This window comes from Mobula hypostoma, chromosome 9 (genome assembly GCF_963921235.1).
Source record: "Mobula hypostoma chromosome 9, sMobHyp1.1, whole genome shotgun sequence".
NCBI lineage: Eukaryota > Metazoa > Chordata > Chondrichthyes > Myliobatiformes > Myliobatidae > Mobula > Mobula hypostoma.
The window spans coordinates 55,785,999-55,798,484 of record NC_086105.1 but is presented as its reverse complement, the minus strand read 5'-3'; the positions used below and the strand labels follow the sequence as shown (position 1 = coordinate 55,798,484).

At 45.3% G+C, this 12,486-nt stretch overlaps 1 protein-coding gene and 1 long non-coding RNA gene across 4 annotated transcripts in view; one reads left to right on the top strand and one right to left on the bottom strand.

Annotated features, from left to right (window-relative positions):
• Positions 1–12,486, top strand: part of yaf2 (YY1 associated factor 2) — a 161,475-nt gene that overhangs the window by 77,842 nt on the left and 71,147 nt on the right. The gene's annotated exons all lie outside the window — the stretch shown is intronic.
• Positions 3,950–12,486, bottom strand: part of LOC134351741 (uncharacterized) — a 34,855-nt gene continuing 26,318 nt past the window's right edge. Inside the window, exons 2-3 of the long non-coding RNA XR_010019247.1 lie at positions 8,304–8,422; positions 3,950–5,067 (exon numbers count right to left, since the gene is read on the bottom strand). This is a non-coding gene — a long non-coding RNA (uncharacterized LOC134351741). The remainder of the gene's footprint in view (positions 5,068–8,303; positions 8,423–12,486) is intronic.

Sequence of the window (12,486 nt, the reverse complement as noted above, 5' to 3'; positions counted from 1 at the left end):
AGAGCTGTCAAGATCGGCTCCCCCTTTGAACCCTGAACTGTTTGAAGTGATGGACAGGCGATACCCCAGCAGAGGGATAAAAAGGGACAGGTTCGCTAAGGCAGCACACACACAACACCCCGAGGTAACGAGACCCTGGAAGCGGTGCGTCTCCCACAAGTCGGTGGGAAGTTTTGGACGGCTGGTCGTGGGACAAGCCATAGACGCACAGGGTGGAAAGGCACGATCGGCGGGAACCTGGTGTGTGTCCACCCTTGCCTAGGTGCCAGGTTCACTGCAGAGAAACGATCGTATCTGGAAACGGAGGGGGTCACGGTCGGTGACCTCAGATGACATCACAAAGGGCTCGCATGAAAGCTGACTGCGAAGGTCTATGTGGAAGCCGTTTGAATATTCATTTGTTTTGCTCTCTCTCTCCTTCCCCCACACTGTCCATCTCCCACGGCAGCGATTACTGCAAACTGAACTAAATTGAACTGAACTTTGCGTCACTTTGAAACTGGTCATTTACCCCTAGACAACGATAGAGCTTGATTGATCCTGTATCTTAATTCTGTGTACATGTGTGTTTATCATTGCTGAACTGTTGCATTCATTATCCTTTTGATTAGAGTACTGTGTTGCTTTTTTCTTTAATAAAACTTTCTTAGTTCTAGTAATCCAGACTCCAACTGAGTGATCCATTTCTGCTGGTTTGGCAACCCAGTTACGGGGTACGTAACACTCGGTACATGTAACAGTAATAAACCAGTTCCAGTTCCTCAGCTCTTGGTACATGCCACTGCCTTCCTGAAGGGTGAGGTAGCAGCAGCCAGCAGTAACCGAGACTCAGGCTTCAGGTGGTGTGAAGGTGACGAGAGACTTCCTGTAATGAGTGTTTGTCTGTAACAGTGCCTCCAGGGACACATCCACAAGCTAAACCAGTGGTGCATCGTCATATTGTTTCCAAAGTACCTTTAATAAGCTTTGAAGCATGAAGATAAATCAGAATAAAATAAACCAGGTAGAACACTTGAACAGCAAGATGGTGATATCCACAGAATATCTGGTAGCTCAGTTTGATTAACAAACTACTTTCCAATCTAGCTGTGATGGCTTCTTCTGTCTGTCCTGTAGCTCACTGCTGTCCTAAGTTGTTTTTCCAATGGAATGGAGCAACAGACAACAAGAAATGGAATGATGTTGGCAGAAATGTGATCCCGTTATCTCCTTGTTAACGATTTCACAGAGTGTCGAGAGTCTGACCTATCGAATATTGAAAGGCCTAAATAGAGTGGATGTGGAGAGGACATTTCCTATAATGTGGGAGTCCAGGAATTCTATAAATTCATCTCTATTAGTAGTTTGCCATTTTCTGTGCTGCTTTATTTCCTCCGAGATGCAGCACAGAGCGTCATAGGAGGTCATTCCTGCCTGTGGCCATCAAACTTTACAACTCTTCCCTTGGAGGGTCAGACACCCTGAGCCGATAGGCTGGTCCTGGACTTATTTCATAATTTACTGGCATAATTTACATATTACTATTTAACTATTTATGGTTCTATTACTATTTATTATTTATTGTGCAACTGTAACGAAAACCAATTTCCCCCGGGATTAATAAAGTATGACTATGATTGATGAGGCAGTTTTGTTCTGCCCTTTCCCTCCGTCATGTTTGTTCCTCTTTGCATCTTGTCAGTGTAGTCACTGTATTTTAGCCAATCCCTAGCACTGGATTGTTCAAACACACTAACCTAACAAAACGATCAGAATTGCTTGCCGCTTTCCAGTTTCTGAGGATTTCATGCTTTTAGGGTCTCTCAGCACGAGTAGGGATAAATATTTAGGGCCTGAAGGATGGAAAAGTAGTCATTGGGATTTTCCTCAGCCTCACAATGTGTGATGTGATCTGTATATTGCTGTGGAGCATGGACTGGTCTTCACTGAATGGCAGGTGATATGTGGATGCGAGACTACAGCATGGTAACTGATCTCCCAGGCTGAACCGAGTACCTTCACTCCAGCCGGGATCTCCGGGTGGCCAGCCATTTCATTTCTGCTTCCCACTCCCCACTGATGTGTCTGTCTGTGGACTCCTCTTCTGATGAAAGTAGAGGAGGCTTTGAATGGTAGGCATGCATTAGAGGAACAGCACCTCATATCCTGCCTTAGTAATTTTCAGCCTGATGGCTAGAACATCAATTCTTTGAACTTCAGGTAACTTCTCCCTGTATTCTTTTAACCTTATCCCACCAGCCCCCGCCCCCCATCACTCCATATCTTTCCCCTCTCTCCTCCCCACCTCCCTCCCTTTATTCAGAGATCCATTGCTCTGTCCTATCAGATTCCACCTTTCTCAGTGCTTTACCACTTCCACCTATCACCTTCCAGCTTCTTGTACCTTTCCCACTCTCCCCCTCCATACTTGCCTCCCAATCCCTCACCTGGATCCACCCATCACTCACCAGATTTTGCTCCACTCCTTGCCACTGTCTTTTTATACTGGCTACCTTCTTTCTTTCTTTCCAGTCCAGATTAACTTGACTTGAAATTTCCCTCTATAGAAGCTGCCTGGCCCAGTGAGTTCGTCAGCTCAACTGAGTGTTCCTCTTGGTTTCTAGTGTATGCAGTCATTCTCGCCTCTGTTTAGCCATAGATGATACTATTTTGTGTCTAGTTTCAAAGAAACTTTTACTCTTTAAGCAGATATTTAAGCCTGAATGTGTACCATGCGAACACAGAGATACTCAGTAAATTGATTGTTGCTCTTAAAGTGGGCTGTGCCGGCTGGTGGCGTAGTGGCATCCATGCCGGACTTCGGAGCGAAGGCTCCTGAGTTCGAATCCAGCCGGCTCCCTTGCACGCTTTCCATCCGTGCTGGTTGAGCGTCGAGCTAGCAACTCGGCCTCATAAAAATAAGAAAGCCTGCGAGAAAAAAACGCTGCCATGATGGTGTCCTGATGACTCCACTTGGAGTAAAGGGCTTTCTTCGTCTTCTTCTTCTTCTTCTTCTTCTTAAAGTGGGCAGAATGTTGCTGCATTTCATGCAGAGCAAAACCTGTGAAACTAATTTCAATATGTGGAGGAAGAGTTAAACCAGAGTCAAACTTAATGTCACCAGGACTTGTTGTGTTTATGGCAGCAGTACAATGCAATACATCAGCAATCCCCAACCACCGGGCTGCAAAGCATGTGCTACCGGGCCTCGAGGAAACGATATGAGTCAGCTGCACCTTTCCTCATGCCCTGTCACACACTGTTGAACTTGAACATAGAGTTGCCAACTGTCCCGTATTTGCCAGGACATCCTGTATATTGGGCTAAATTGGTTTGTCCCATACGGGACCGCCCTTGTCCCGTATTTTCCCTGCTAAGGTAGAGCGTTCCTATGAAACCTTTCGTGCCGAAATGGCGTAAAGCAAAGAAGCAATTACCATTAATTTATATAGGAAAAATTTTTGAGCGTTCCCAGACCCAAAAAACAACCTACCATATCATACCAAATAACACATAAAACCTAAAATAACACTAACATATAGTAAAAGCAGGAATGATATGATATGATAAATACACAGCTTATATAAAGTAGAAATAATGTATGTACAGTGCAGTCGGGAAGATTAAACCAAACCTGATTTGTGGGAAAGAAGTCGGCACGTACGTGCAAGGCTTCATGGTCATGGTAGTCTTTCTTGGGATAAACACAAGTGTCCCGTCAACACACAGAAAACGCTGGTGAATGCAGCAGGCCAGGCAGCATCTAGAGGAAGAGGTACAGTGGACATTTCGGTCCAGGACCTGGGACCCTTCGTCAGGATTTGACTGCTACTTTTGTCCTTTATTTGGGAGTGAGAAAGTTGGCAACCCTAACTGTAAAAGACATGTTGAGGTGAGTTTAATCCTACTTGAACACCACCCTCCCCACCCCCCCAGTCAGCTAGTCAGCAAGAATACTGTCAATACTAAACCAGTCTGCAGTGCAAAAAGGGTTGGGGACCCCTGCAATACATAATAGGAAAAAATGTGAATGACTCAAAGTATATATATTAAATAGTTAAATAAGTAGTGCAAAAATAGAAATAAAAGGTAATGAGGTAGTGTTCATGGGTTCAATATCCATTCAGAAATCGGGTGGTAGAGAGGAAGAAGCCTTTCCTGAATCACTAAGTGTGTGCCTTCTGGCTTCTGTATCTCCTTCCTGATGGTAGCAATGAGAACCAGGCATGACCTGGGTGATGGGGGTCCTCAATGATGGGTGCCATCATTGTTTTTTGTTCAAAAAGTGGAAAAGTTATGCAGATCACACCCAACATGAGACACCCATTGCAAATGGCTGGATTTGTTTGGCTCTGTGGGAGTTAGATGTATGGTAACTAACATCCTCTCCGATCTGCAACCCACTCTCAGCCACGCATTGGTGTCGGATCTGGCGATGATATGATCCGGAAGGCTCTTTGGAAGTGAAGACTGAGGCATAGGTATTGTGGTTACAGTTGTTTTTATTTGGTGTTCATAACCTAGAGGTAACAGGTGCCAACTGGCTGTAATTTGTCAGTAAGAGAAAGTGAAGGAGGACAAGAAAGAGAAAAGGCAAAAGAGTAGAGAGATTACCGTCACCTTGTACTTAAAAACTAGCCCAAACTGGACAGTGAAGAGAAATTCCATTGACAATGGGCAACATGTGAGTCAGTCAGGTTCGCTGGCATGTCATGGTGCAGAACCAGTCATACTATTACTGCCAATTACAGAGAAACAGGTAGACTGTATAAACAAAACTGCAGTTTAGACTCTCATCCAACATTGGGCTCACCTCGCAGGGCGATACACACAGGTGAAGAGTTTGAAGTGGTTGGAAGCACCACTCCCCCAGGAGGGGGCGCTCCACTGAGCTGCAGCAGGCTGCCCTGTACTGGTCCGTCACCATCACCTCCTGCCGTGTCTTCCAACACCCCGTCAGCAGTGCTGCTAGCAACCATCCCACAGGGCGGGACAGTCTGTGAGAGGTGCTCCGGCCACAAGGGAGAGGGGGGACCCTGCCCGAAAACAGCCCCTGTCTTCACTGAGATTACTCTGATCTTTACGTGCCTGGAACCAGTTGAAATACTTTTATTTAATAATTAAATTAAAATTACATGTTTTAATAACATTTATACATTTTTAAATTAGTGAATCTAATTAGTTAACAAATTAGTCAATTAAAATACTAACATTAAAGAAATTGAATGTAAAAGGAAGGAAAATGAGCCGCTTGCCTTTCTCACGAAGTGGAATAAGAATTAGCAGCAGGAGTCGGCCATCTGGCCTGTCAAGCCTGCTCTGCCATTCAATAAGATCATGACTGATCTGGCCATGGACTCAGCTCCATGGACCTGTCTCCCCACCCCCACCCCCGCCCGAACCTTCAAATACCCCTCTGTGCAAAAATCTGTGTCTTAAATATATTCACTGAAATGGTCTCTACTGCCTTCCTGAGCAGAAAATTCCACAGATTCACTAGTCTCCTGGGAAAAGCAGTTCCTCCTCGTCTATTTCCGTAGGTGCTGCCTGACCTGCTGAGTTCCTCCAGCATTTTGTGTGTGTTGCTCTCCATTCTAAATCTCCTCCCCTAAATCTTGAGGCAACATCATTCAATGACGAAGGGTCTCGGCCCGAAACGTTGACTGTGAATTTCCATGGATGCTGCCCTACCTGCTGAGTTCCTCCAGCGTGTTGTGCGTGTTGCTTTGACCCCAGCATCTGCAGAGTATTTTGTGTTTATCATTCAATTGAAAGGGGCTGAACTAGTTGCATTATTGAAGTTACCAAGGACACTCAGTCCGCGGTTCTCAGCGTTGGGAAGCCACAGTTGGACTCTGTGCATACACCTGTGCTAGAGCAAGAGGTCAGATGCACCGTCATCTGTCCTTCTGGGTAATTTATATATCTGCACCTGGAGCCTGCTGGTGTGGTGCATGGTAGTTCACAGTGCTGAACAGTCCCTCAGTGCTGTCCGTCTTTCTGCACTATTTGGAAATGAGCGGGAAACGCCTCAGCCCCTCAGACAGGTGCACAGAGAGGAAAGACTTAGAGAGACGATACAGGCAGTTGGGACAAGTTCAGGAAAGCACATAGCATCTGAGTTGTAATTTTTCTTGTAGTTTAATTTTCCTCATGCTTCCTTTTATGTTTGTATGGTCACCCGTTCGTCTGTAAATGTTCAGTGGATTTTCAGTAATATGTAGTCTCTCTGGTTCAGTATTTTTGTAGATTTTTTTCTCTGCAGCCTGTGCCCCACCATGAATTGAACTGTCTCATACAGTGTTCTTAACAAGCAATTTACTCATCTGTTTAGTTTGAGCCAGTTTTCAGTGTAAGACACCCATAACCTCATTGTTCTTTGTCTCTTCCTTCAGTTCTTAATGACAGTACACTGAGTTGGTGACTGATGACACAGAGTTGGGGGTGTTGTGGATAGTTTGGAGAGTTGTCAGAGGTTACAGCGGAACATCGACAGGATGCTGAACTGGGCTGGGAAGTGGCAGATGGACTTCAACCCAGATAAGTGTGAAGTGCAAACACGAGGAAATCTGCAGATGCTGGAATTTCAAGCAACACACATAAAAAATGCTGGTGAACGCAGCAGGCCAGGCAGCATCTTTAGGAAGAGGTACAGTTGACGTTTTGGGCCGAGACTCTTCGTCAGGACTAACTGAAAGAGATAGTAAGAGACTTGAAAGTGGGAGGGGGAGATCCGAAATGATAGGAGAAGACAGGAGAGGGAGAGATGGAGCCAAGAGCTGGAAAGATGAAGCCAAAAGGGATATGAGAGGATCATGGGATGGGAGGCCTAGTGAGAAAGAAAGGTGGGGGCGGAGCCCAGAGGATGGGCAAGGAGTATAGTGAGAGGGACAGAGGAAGAAAAACGAGAGAGAGAAAAAAAACTAATAATAAATAACGGATGGGGTATGGGGGGGGGCATTAACGGAAGTTAGAGAAGTCAATGTTCATGCCATCAGGTTGGAGGCTACCCAGACGGAATTGTTCCTCCAACCTGAGTGTGGCTTCATCTTGACAGTAGAGGAGGCCGTGGATAGACATATCAGAATGGGAATGGGACGTGGAATTAAAATGTGTGGCCACTAGGAGATCCTGCTTTCTGTGGCGGACAGAGCGTAGGTGTTCAGCAAAACGGACTCCCAGTGTGAAGTGGTTCATTTTGGTAGGTCTAATTTGAAGACAGAATATACTATTAATGGGAAGACTCTTGGCTGTGTGGATGATCTGAGAGATCTTAGGATCCATGTCCATAGGACATTCAAAGCTGCTGTGCAGGTTGACAGTGTTGTTAAGAAAGCCTATAGTGTGTTGGTATTCATCAACCGTGGGATTGAGTTCAAGAGCCGGGAGGTAATGTTATAGCTATATAAGGCCTTGGTCAGACCCCACTTGAAATACTGTGTTCAGTTCTGGTCACCTCACTGCAGGAAGGATGTGGATACTATAGAGAGAGTGCAGAGGAGATTTACAAGGATGTTGCCAGGATTGGAGGGCATATCTTATGGGAATGGGTTGAGTGAACTTGGCCTTTTTTCCTTGGAGTGACAGAGGATGAGAGGTGACATGATAGAGGTGTGTAAAATGATGAGAGGCATTGATCATGTGGATAGCCAGGGGCTTTTTCCCAGGGTTGAAATGGCTAACACAAGGGGGCATAGTTCTAAGGTGCTTGGAAATAGGCATTGAGGGGATGTCAGGAATAAGTTTTTCACACAGAGTAGTGGGTGCGTGAAATGCACTGCCGGCGACGGTGGTGGAAGCGGATACAATAAGGCCTTTTACGAGCCTCTTAGATAAGTACATGGAGCTTAGAAAAATAGAGGGCTATGCACTAGGGAAATTCTAGGCAGTTTCTAGAGTAGGTTGCATGGTCAGCACAACATTGTGGGCTGAAGGGCCTGTAATGTGCTGTAGGTTTCTGTGTTCTTTGTTATTTCTCTGTTCAGAGCATCTAATGAAACCTGTGTAAACACAAAATTTATGCTTCATTCTTGACTTCTGAAGAACCTTCTGGACAAAATTATCTCCAGATCCAACAAATCTTACATGTTGTGGATGAGTTTGAGCAGCACAGTAACGCAGTGAATAGTGTAACACTTGTAGGGTTCTCTGACTCAACGGGAGTCAGCTGGGGTCACAGACATTACACACTATTACAGTGTCAGCAGGGCTGGGTTCAATCCCCCTTCTACAGTACCGTACAAAAGTCTTGGGCATCCTAGACTTAAATCCTGTGGCCCCCATAGAGCCCGGATCTCAACATCATCGAGGCTGTGCAGGATTACCTGGAGAGACAGAAGAAAGCCAGACAGCCAAGGTCTGCGGAAGAACTGTGGCAAGTTCTCCAAGATGCTTGAAGCAACCAACCAGCCGATTTTCTTATAAAAACTGTGCAGCGGTATACCTACAAGAATTAATGCAGTAAGTATTAAAGTACGTATTGATTTACTTTACTGTTTACTGCTCTTTATAGTAATTCTTTTTATATTTAGCAACTTTTCATTTCATTATTTTTGAAAGCATCTTTGCTTTATTGGTTTTTCTTAACATGTGCCTAAGTCTCTTGCACTGTACTGTATTTTCTTCCCATGACTGTGTGGGTTTCCTCTGGGTGCTCCAATTTCCTCCCACATTCCAAAGACACATGGCTTAATTGGTCACATTGGATGGCACAAGCTGGTTGGGCCTTCTGGTCGTGTTACTGTGTTTTAAGTCTCTAAAGTTGGGCTGAAGGACATGTTTTCCCACTGTATGATCTCTGACTCTGTCAATGACATTTGTTCTGACCAGAAGGCCCTTATCTTTAGCAGTGACCAAGAACGCAGAGTTACCAGGAGACACATAGAGATCCTGGGCAAGCTGATCTTTACTGGAGGACGGATAGCCATGGTTGTTTAGCAAGCATGCAAGAGGCATGAAACAGCAGTTTGCTTTGACGAAACAAATACGAACAGACACAAAAATCGCAGAATATTAGTGAAACACCCTGGTTTCCTAGACTGCATAAGTCTAGGGAAGACGACATCTGGCCTCACCGAACTCATGAGGTCAGCCACCCCAAACCCTGGCTTCTGTAGATGCCCTGTCATTTGCTACCCTGTTACAAATTAATGCCACAAAATAACAGACAATAGACTACGTATGATTAAAGGAATTGTATTTATGAATCTTAACTGAAGGGTTAGTAAAGAATAACAAAAAGAAAGGGGCCCATTCTAACTAAACAGTCAAATGTGCACAAGTTGGAGCTCATCCTGGACTTCTCTGTCATTCATGCGCTGGGCCCTTGGTCAGCGTGGAAGCACGCACCACCTTCTGAACATCGCTCCCAATCCATCTCGAACAAACGGGTCTCCCACCGGATCGTATGCCTCGACCGGTTCTCCCCAGAGTCTTAACTCTTCACCTCCTCTCGAACAAAAACCCAAGACCGACCTTATTATCCCTCACCAAGAAAAACCTCCCGCTAATCAGATGGCATACATCCCACATCATCCCTCATCTTTAACAATAACCCAAACAGACTGAAAAGCTGAACAAACAGCTCTTACAGAGCTGCTAAATGAAATATCTACAGCGTAACAGTAAAGATGTGATCCAGGGCATTACAATTAGCTTGAGGAGATTTACAAGGATGTCGCCCAGATTGGAGAGCATACCTTATGAGAACAGGTTGAGTGTACTTGGCCTTTTCTCCTTGGAGCAATGGAGGGTGAGAGGTGACCTGATAGAGGTGTATAAGATGATGAGGGACGTTGATCGTGTGGATAGTCAGAGGTTTTTTCCCAGGGCTGAAATGGCTAATACAAGGGGGCATAGTTTTAAGGTGCTTGGAAGTAGGTACAGGGAGGATGTCAGAGGTAAGTTTTTCACACAGAAAGTGGTGAGTGAGTGGAATGCACTGCCAGTGGTGGTGTTGGAAGCGGATACAATAGGGTCTTTTAAGAGCCTCTTAGGTACATGGAGCATAGAAAAATAGAGGGCTATGCGGTAGGGAAATTCTAGGCAGTTTCTAGAGTAGGTTACATGGTCGGCACAACATTGTGGGCCGAAGGGCCTGTGATGTGCTGTAAATTTCTATGTAAATATAGTTGTATTGGAAGTTAATTATGCATAGACTGGCCTCATGGACGATATTATAAGAACAGTTGATTCCGCATAACACCAGGTAAAGGAACTGCCGTGCATCTTCAGGCTGTGTACCTCCTCCCTGATGATAATAGTGAGAAGAGGGATTGGCCTGGATGGTCAGAATCCTTAAAAAGGTTGCATTCATCATTGAGACACAGTCTTTTAAGATTGCCCTCAATGGTGGGGAGTTTTGTGCACATGATGGAACTGATTGAGTCTACATTTCTCTGCTGTCTCTTTCATTGCTGTGCACTGGAGCTCCCATAGATGTAACCAGTCAAAATGCTCTCCACTGTACACCAGGTTGTTCTTTATCACCTAGGGCTCAGCATTCAATGCTATCATCTGCTTAAAAATTAATCAATAAACTTCAAGACCTTGGCCTCAATTCCTGCTTGTGGAATCGGATCCTCTATTTTCTCTCTAGTAGACCCCAACCCCAATCAATTTGAATGGTAACAACACACCCTCTGTAATCTCCCATCAGTACAGGTGCACCACAAGGCTGTGTGCTTGGCCCCCTGCTCTACTCGCTTTATACGCGTGTGTGTGAGGCTAAGCACAGCTCCAATACCATATTTAGCTTGGTCACAATGACAGTCTCTCTCTCTCTCCTCTCTCTCCTCTCTCTCCTCTCTCTCCTCTCTCTCCTCTCTCTCCTCTCTCTCCTCTCTCTCCTCTCTCTCCTCTCTCTCCTCTCTCTCCTCTCTCTCCTCTCTCTCCTCTCTCTCCTCTCTCTCCTCTCTCTCCTCTCTCTCCTCTCTCTCCTCTCTCTCCTCTCTCTCCTCTCTCTCCTCTCTCTCCTCTCTCTCCTCTCTCTCCTCTCTCTCCTCTCTCTCCTCTCTCTCCTCTCTCTCCTCTCTCTCTCCTCTCTCTCTCCTCTCTCTCTCCTCTCTCTCTCTCAGAAATTTTGTATTTGCACAGTTTGTTGTCTTTTGAACATTAGTTGTTTATCTGTCCTGTTGGTGCGTTCTTTCATTTATTCTATCATGTTTCTTGGATTTATTGTGTGTGCCCACAAGAAAATGAATTTTAAGGTTGCATGTGGTGACAGAAAATGTAGATAATAAATTTACTTTGAAGTTTGACCCATACATGTGTAGAAAATTGCTGGAGACTTTGGTGACATGGCAAATCTCTTCAGAGTGCTAATGAAGTGTATTTTCAATGACTCCAGCTGTGCAAGAAGAAACTAGCACACTGGCAGCTGTACAACTAGAGTTTAGTCGCTGGCATTCCCTTGCGATTGTGTTGATGTGTTGGGTCCTCTGGGATGTGAACACCTAGGAACTTTAAGCTGCTCGCCCTTTCTACTGTTGAGCCCTAAATAAGGACTAGTGGGTGTTCGCTGACTTCCCTTTCCTGAAGTCCACGGTCAATTCCTTGATCTTGCTGAAATTGAGTGCAAGGCTGTTACAGTACCACTCAGCCTTGGGACTTTTTATACAATCTCCACAGAGCTGTAACCCCAAATTTATTCCTCATCATTAGCTTGTTTTTCCTGTGTAAACAACGAACACAATGAAATTGTGCGCTGTTTGCACACTGCAACCTTTGTCATTGTTGTATTGGGCGGTGTTTATATTGTTTTGTGAAGTGGAAATTGTGGTTTTCAAATCTAATCGAGATTTTTCAAGGATGCAACCAGCAGGATAAATTGGGCGGTGGGGGGGGGACCTAATAGATGTAGCATATCTAGTTGTTCCACAGGCTGCTGATCAACATGCCTAACAGGTCCTTCCATAAAATAAGAATGCCCAGGGAATATCATAGACAAAGGGTCAGTTGAGTTCAGAAAACATGGTAAGCATTGTTTTGGGTTGGTGGATTATTATTTGGGTGTCAAAACCATCACGTGTTCAGTAGTGCTATCTTTTATAGCATGGTAACAGGCCCTTCAGCCCACTCTGTCTTTGCTGACCCTGAACTCCTATCATCCAGCACTCTTCCCAATGTCTTTCTGTATCTGAACACTTAGAGCACTGCAGGTTTCAACTGTGTTCTGGGTAAAAACTGTTTCCTCAGATCCCCACTAAATCAACTGTAAAGTTCTGCTCTCTAGTTTGGACACCTTTGCTCAGTCTTTCGCTCAGCATTTAATTCACCCCGCCCCAACCATTTGTCATTTTCTGTATCAGCTCTCCCCCCACCCCCCGCTCCACCATCCCCCTCCGTCAGCCCCCTTTGCTGCCAGTTCACACAGAAGGAGGGAGTGCTGACAAGCAAGTGATGACTTTGGAGCATTGATACAAAGGGAGGTTGGGCAGCGGGGAGCAGCCAAAAGGTCTTCCTGGATATGAGGGCAGGCAGATGGCCACTGCCTTCCAGCCGCCCATC